Genomic DNA, 7,867 nt, shown 5'->3' with positions numbered 1-7,867 from the left:
ACCTTTTTCCTCATACATCATTTCTCTTCGGTGATACGTTGACCCACTTTCGTGAAGCGGGCCTGTCTGTCGAGAGGGAAGGAGTCAGGCCGACAGTATATCGCTACTCGGGAAACGTTGACCCAGTTTCCGTGTGTCGAGATATTAGCACTTGGACAGTGTGAATAATTGACGTGTCAGGCTACAGGACTAAACATTACCATTAGCGAGGCAACTCTCATAGAGAAGTATGGTGCATGGTTAAAAATAACAAATGCACTTACAACGTTGTGGGTTTCAATGTTAACCATGTGCAGATCTACTTCATTATAAATTATTATACAACATAGCAGCTATTACTTTGAAAAGGGACCCATGAACATCCGGGAATGAATAGATCTTCAGCAACCCGTACGTGCCGTAAAAGGCGACTATGCTTTTCGTAAAAGGCGACTAACGGGATCGGGTGGTCAGGTTCGCTGACTTGGTTGATGCATGTCATCGTATCCCAATTGCGTGGATCGTTGCTCATGATGTCAATCACTGGATTGTCTGGTCCAGACGTGTTTATTTACGGACCGCCGTCATATAATTGTAATATTGCTGAGTGCGGCGTTAAACAACAAACAAACCTGCTGAAGACCTATTCTACCTCGGAATCTTCACGGGTCGCTTACCTGAGGAGATACAGCATGTATATGTGGAGGAAGGTATTGCTTGCTTAACTGTGATTGCTTTGGGGTTTTTACTGTGTATTTCTTTATACTGTTTTGGTGATGTTATGTTTGTACCTCTGTATATTACATGTAATCAGTTGGCTGATTAAAATATGATGGTTCAAACTAGTCTGATAGTCTTACAGCATTAATGACATAAATGTATAGTACGCCAGTATGAGTTGGGGTTAACGCCACTCTGAACAGTAGTTCAGTATGAAAGGAAAGCCGAACGTCATGCAGGTCTTAGACGTTTATCGTTTATAACCAACGGACGCGGGTATGGTGCCGGGTATGAATCCGGGATTCAAACCATCTATCAGTACATTTTAGAATGCTTAAGCAACGCTTGCCACAAAACAAGGATAGTAATCAGGACAAAACGAGTAATCGCACCCACGAATATATGATCCTGGCATTATAAAAGAGAACACAAAGCTGTGTTCATAATAGCAGGTAGACCAATGATACCTGATCATATCTTAACCGTAATGAGTAAATTAAAAACAATATTTTATCTTTAAGTTTCTTTAGATAAAATAAATCTGTGGACAGAACGTCAATATTTTTTTACCTAATTTGGAACATTTAAAAAACCCATATATGTTTCCTTGTTATTTTATACGGAAGCGTAGTGGGGCCACGGTTAATTTTTTTTCTCTAAGAATCCCATAGGTAGGACTTTGTATCTTCTACGTAAAACTTACTATCTCCTACGTAGGACTTACTATCTACTACGTAGGACTTAGTATCTCCTACGTAGTAATTCTAGGCCATACTAAGTCCTATCTCCTACGTAAGACTTAGTATCTCCAACGAAGGGCTTAGTATCTCCTAAGTAGGACTTAGTATCTCCTACGTAGGACTTACTATCTCCTACGTAGGACTTACTATCTCCTACGTAGGACTTACAAGTTCCTATGTGGGACTTAGTGTCTCCTACGTAGGACTTACTATCTCCTACGTAAGACTTAGTATCTCCTACGTAAGACTTACTATCTCCTATGTAGTAATTCTAGGCCATACTAAGTCCTATCTCCTACGTAAGATTTAGTATTTCCAACGTAGGACTTTGTATCTCCTACGTAGGACTTAGTATCTACTACGTAGGACTTAGTATTTCCTACGTAGGACTTACTAGCTCCTACGTAGGACTTACTAGCTCCTACGTAGGACTTATTATCTCCTACGTATGACTTACTATCTCCTACGTAGGACTTACTATCTCCTACGTAGGACTTAGTATCTCCTACGTAAGACTTACTACCTCCAACGTAGGACTTACTATCTCCTACGTAGTAATTCTAGGCCATACTAAGTCCTATCTCCTACGTAAGACTCAGTATCTCCAACGTAGGACTTAGTATCTCCTACGTAGGACTTAGTATCTCCTACGTAGGACTTAGTATTTCCTACGTAGGACTTACTAGCTCCTACGTAGGTGTTGTATCTCCTACGTCAGACTTATTATCTCCTACGTAGGACTTACTAGCTCCTACGTAGGACTTAGTATTTCCTACGTAGGACTTAGTATCTCTCACGTAGGACTTACTATCTCCTACGTAGGACTTCCGACTTCAGCAACCACTACTTGCTGTAAAAGGAGACTATGTTTGTCGTAAAAGGCGACTAACGGGATACATGTCATCGATCCCGTTTGCGTAGATCGATGCTCATGATGTCAATCACTGGATTGTCTGGTCAAGACTCGATTATTTTTACAGACCGCTGTCATAAAGCTGGAATATTGCTGAGTGCGGCGTTAAACAACAAACAAACAAACGTAGGACTTAGTATGGCCTAGACTTACTATGTCCTACGTAGGACTTATTATCTCCTACGTAGGACTTAGTATCTCCTAGAATGCTTAAGCAACGCTTGCCACAAAACAAGGATAGTAATCAGGACAAAACGGAAATAGGGAATTGCATCGGACATCACTGATGAGTCAAATTTGGAAATATCTTCCACATATCTACCATAAGACCTTTTGAAAGTTTTCACACGTTATTCTAAAAACACTCAGGGTGTCGGGGTGTTATATCCCCTGTTGGCAACTTGTAGACACAAATAGATTGCTTGTGCAAGTATCGGGTCCCTTTCATCAAATTCGCATTCTTAAAAATTACGCCAAAAGAAAATGATTCAAGGCGTAGGAAACTTCTTTAAAGACAACTTGATGGATGAGGCCAAGCAGAATGTAGTCAAACATACCACTCAAAATAGTCAACGACGTTTTACTACAAGTACAGCTTCGTAATCCTAGATTATTCATACAGGCAAATCTGCAGCTTCAATTAAAATGTAAATCATAAGCAACACAAGATGTTGCAGCATCAAGTCGATTCATCCTCATTGAATGTATGGAAATAGTACAGTTTCTTTCCAAAGGAAACAATGAACTCGCCCTTACTTTCTTATCGTAATATAAAGCTCGATTAGGGCACGTCAGTCGGAGTACACGAGCCTCGCATTGCATTATTTTTCTGAATATTTTGTCGACGTATGCAATCTATACCGTTCCAAGTAGATGTAAAGCGTGACGTCATTATATCGTACTTCTCAGACCAGCGAGTGCATCCCAATGCTCAGGGTTGTCCACAGTCTCTGAAGTTGTATGTGTTTCAGTTGGATGTAAAAAGCAAAGTTGTGAAAACTTTATGAATGAAGAAAGACAAGTTCTATGGATGAACAACTTCTTTATTACAATTAGTGCGACGTTTCGGTGTAGATCCTAACACCTTTATCAAGCAAGTGATGGAAAGTGCTGAACAACATAGGTATATATACTTATTAACATCAATGTTTATACAGTAAATTGATTGATGGACACAGAGAGCTGATTAAGATGATTGGAAGCCAGTGAATGACTAATGGGACAGGGTAAACAACCACGGAAGCTCATTGGAATGTTCATACATAGAATTTAACTTTCTTCATCACACCAACTTCTAAATGCCACTGAAAGAAACTTTATGAATGGATTGCTGAAAATCGGTGATGACATCAGGTGCTTGCGAAAAGGGTAAGCATGACCGGAAGCCACCGCCACTAACACAATTCGCATAAATATTTAAGTGTTTGTAAGGAAACATATGTTCATTTCAAAAGTTCCTCTCTCTATTTGCTGAAATATTACTGATGCGTTATTAACGTCATTTTAGAACTTGATCATGAGATTCAGGCTGAACACAACGGAAATATTGAATGACAATAGTAGTGTCATTTCATAATTACCTGAATCTGATAATCGTGAGTTCGGGTCTTAAGTTACATATGTTATAATCATTGGTTTAATAGCACAATACCCGCCGAGCTCAGGGACTTCGCAAGAAAATGCTGTCTACGACACACATCTCTTCACTTACATACTGTCCGAAGCCGTGTCAGACCGATCTCTGTTATACCTTATGTTATGTTTTATCAGGTTTCGTCGTTGGTTGCCGAATATAGCAATAAGAACTCAGATAACGATGAATAACACCGCATGCTGTCATGATAAGACTTTTCATTGCTACAGATATCACCGCATGGAGCCATGGCAACCAGACCTCAGATGACTTCGGTAATCACCGCATGGACACATGCTAAACCCTTGTACTGGTGCAGATATCACCGCATGGAGCCATGACAACCAGACCCCAGATGACTTCGGTAATCACCGCATGGACACATGATTAACCCTTCTACTGGTGCAGATATCACCGCATGCTGTCATGCCAAGATGACTTCACACGACCGTGGATGTCAATGAAGACGGCTACAGTTGTCAACCCATGCTGTCATGACAAGATGAACTCACACGGCCATGGATGTCAATGAAGACGCCTACAAATGTTGCTGCATGCTACCATGACAAGATTAACTCACTACTATTGATATCACTTAAGTCGCCTACAGATGTCACCACATGCTGTCATGACAAGATTAACTCATACGGCCATAAATATCAATGAAGACGCCTACAGACGCCTAGAGACGCCATCAAAAATCACGCGACCACGGATATCATCGCATGCAGACAGGACAGTAGAAAAAGATTGTGATAATAATAACTTCATCAGATAGCTGCAGACATGACCATATGCAGACATTCCAAAAGGTAACTATAAGGACGAACTCGATGAGTGAGAACGATTCTCAGTGTAGCTAAACATATGTCATGATATAACGAACCTAAATATTCTGAATTCTAGATATAATAGTTTATTTTATCTGACGTAATTTCTATTATGATAAATTCTTCAGCAAAACGCCGTGATATATCTGAAATACTGTTCAAAGCCGCGTTAAATCCAACTCAGTTACTATCTGAGTAGAGTATCGTTAAAGGCTAACGTATTCATAGTCACATTTTGTACTGATAAATCAAAAAGAATTTATAAAAAGTATGATGTTATGATGATGCTAAAAGATAAATGGATAGATGAGCGGATTGTAGCTATTCATACCACTCATAAAAGGGTCAACGACTTTATTATGGAAATGAGGCTTCGTATTACTGGAGAATCGTGATGATCCGGGTTAGAATTGGTCTTTAGCAACCCATGCTTGTCGTAAGAAGCTGATTTGGTGGTCAGGCTCGCTAACTTGGTTGATGCTTGTCGTCGTATCCCAATTGCGTAGATTGATGCACATGATATCGATCTCTGGCTCGTCTGGTGCAGACTTATTTACAGACAGCCGTCTTGTCATCTTAAACTCAACATGTTGCAGCATAGAGTCGATACATCCTGACTGAGTTTATCTAAAAAAGAAGACCATAGTTCAGGCAACTCGGTCAGGACACATTAGGCGCATAAATGTATTGATAAATGAAACCTTACTTGATATAAAGTATGAAATGGATAACGTATGAAATGTGGATGATTATAAAATCATGAAACCATACATACATACATTAGTGCGGACACCGTGCGTCGACGATTGACGAGCAGACACCTCCACTGTCACAGGCCACACCGAGTACCTATTCTGACACCACGTCATCGCCGGGACCGTCTTCAGTGGGCAACACAGCACCAGCATTGGCGCCACCAGCAGTGGAGAAGAGTCCTCTTCTCAAACGAGAGCCGTTACTGAATCTCAACAGCAGATGGCAGAGAAAGAGTCTGGCGACGCCGTGGGAAACGTTATTCGGATGCTTGTGTTGTTGAGAGAGACTCGTGGGGTGGTCCGAGCATCACGGTGTGGGGTGGAATTGGTCTTGCACAGAGGGTCAGCCCTGTGATCTTCAAGAACCTCGGTCCAGGAAGAGACAATGGTGTTACAGCAGCTCGGTACATTGAGACCACACGCCATACCTCATTTGGCACGTCGCTGCAAACGCGAGTTTCAGCAAGATAACGCCCGTGCCCACACTGCGAGAGCAGCAAGAGACTTCCTCCATCAGAATGGCATCAGAACAATGCACTGGCCTGTCCTCAGTCCCGATTTAAATCCCATTAAGCACATGTTGGACGAGATTCAAAGACGGCTGAATGACGCCCGACCAAGGCTGAACTGCGTCAGGCGTTCCTCAGAGTGTGGGTTCAAGTGTCTATGGCCTTCATCAACCGCCTCATCCATACCATGCTTCGACGTTGCACGGCAGTCATCAATGCACATGGCGGACACACGAGATACTGACTTGTGATGCCATTTTCTCAGAGACTAGTGTTGTGTTTCACTTTAAGAACATTTGACACTTTAATTTCAAACTTGATGATCAGTTTTGCCAAGTTTCATTTTTTGAATATGTCACGAAGTATGTTTACAGTGTTTGGACAAATAAGTTTTCTCATATATCTATCCATGGTGACGTTTCTTTTGCGGTTCAGTATATAATTATCCGCGGGGTCCAGGTTGTAATGTGTACCCAGATACAAACTCCTGTCATGACAATTCAGCGACCGCGTCAAGACTTGATTATTTATTAGCTGTCATATAGTTGGAACATTGTTGAATGCTACACACAAACTGAAAAGAAACAAATACTGAAACCGGCATTCTTTCCTGTGGGGTTCATTATGAGAGCACGAGCCTGTCACTCAGCGTTGCGCGTCAATATATGTAGACAGCGTTGCCCTTGGTGAATAGACAAATATCGGCAAGATTTCATCAGCCAAGGTGAAGTCGTTTTGTAGACTGTAGTGTGACTTCTTACCGCCGACAAGCTGAACAAATACTGGGTGCAGCGTGAATTAATACACAAAAACAAAAACAAAAGCAAATGACAAACAAGACATAAACTCCCCTAACAGGGACAGGCCAGGTGAGCTTAATGACATGTTAATGTATTAAGGTGACGATAGGCAGTGGCTCCTCTAATTTGCAATTTGTATTTTCAATTGGTTAAGATTTCAAGTTAGAAAAAATAGAATAGCCCAAATGAACATGAGTATTACTGTACAAAAAACGACGACCGCAATCTTGCCTTGAAGTTCCCATCATTTTGCTTTGAGTTTTTGTGAACGTTTTGTTTTGTTTTCTTGGATCATGGTCGAACAGAACAGAGAACAGAGAGAGGCCAGTATGTCCATATGTCTGTATGGCACCGAATGAACACAGTACCGGCATCAGGACACCGACAATATGACGCGATCATCTAACGCAATTTGGTAGGTATCAAATGTTTGTTTATGTTCATGTTCGTTGGTTGGTTGGTTGGTTGTTTAACGCCGTACTCAGCAATATTCAGCTATATGACGGCGGTCTGTAAATACTAGCAATCGAGTCTGGACCAGACAATCCAGTGATTAATATCATGAGCATCGGTCCACGTAATTGGGACCGATGGCATGCATCAACCAAGCCAGCGAGCATGACCACCCGATCCCGTTAGTCGCCTTTTACGACAAGCATAGTCGCCTTTTACGGCAAGCATGGGTTGCTGAAGACCTATTCTATCCCGGAATCTCCACGGGTCTCATGTTCGTAAAATATTCAGTTATTAAACTAAAGGGTAGCTTGGTGGTTTTATCGTTTGCTCGTCATACTTAAGACCTGGGTTCGATTCTCAATATGATAACATAGGATTAATAGCTGGTATTGATAAATGTACCTAAATGCCGTAAAAGGCCACTATGCTGGTCGTAAGAGGCAACTAACTTGATCGGGTGGTCAGGCTCGCTGACTTGGTTGATGCATGTCCACGTATCCCAATTGCGTGGAACGATGCTCATGATGTCAAT

At 41.5% G+C, this 7,867-nt stretch overlaps 1 long non-coding RNA gene across 1 annotated transcript; it reads left to right on the top strand.

Annotated features, from left to right (window-relative positions):
- The first annotated feature begins 3,283 nt into the window (after nt 1–3,283).
- On the top strand, nt 3,284–7,294 carry LOC125377800. The gene is made up of 3 exons (XR_007219822.1): nt 3,284–3,720; nt 4,123–4,797; nt 7,185–7,294. It is a non-coding gene; the product is annotated as an uncharacterized LOC125377800 (long non-coding RNA).
- Nucleotides 7,295–7,867: the final 573 nt, after the last annotated feature.

This window comes from Haliotis rufescens, unplaced genomic scaffold (assembly GCF_023055435.1).
Source record: "Haliotis rufescens isolate VD_foot unplaced genomic scaffold, xgHalRufe1.0.p SCAF_10, whole genome shotgun sequence".
In the NCBI taxonomy this organism is placed as follows: Eukaryota; Metazoa; Mollusca; class Gastropoda; order Lepetellida; family Haliotidae; genus Haliotis; species Haliotis rufescens.
The sequence above is the reverse complement of the archived record's forward strand: the minus strand, read 5'-3'. Positions and strand labels throughout refer to the sequence as shown.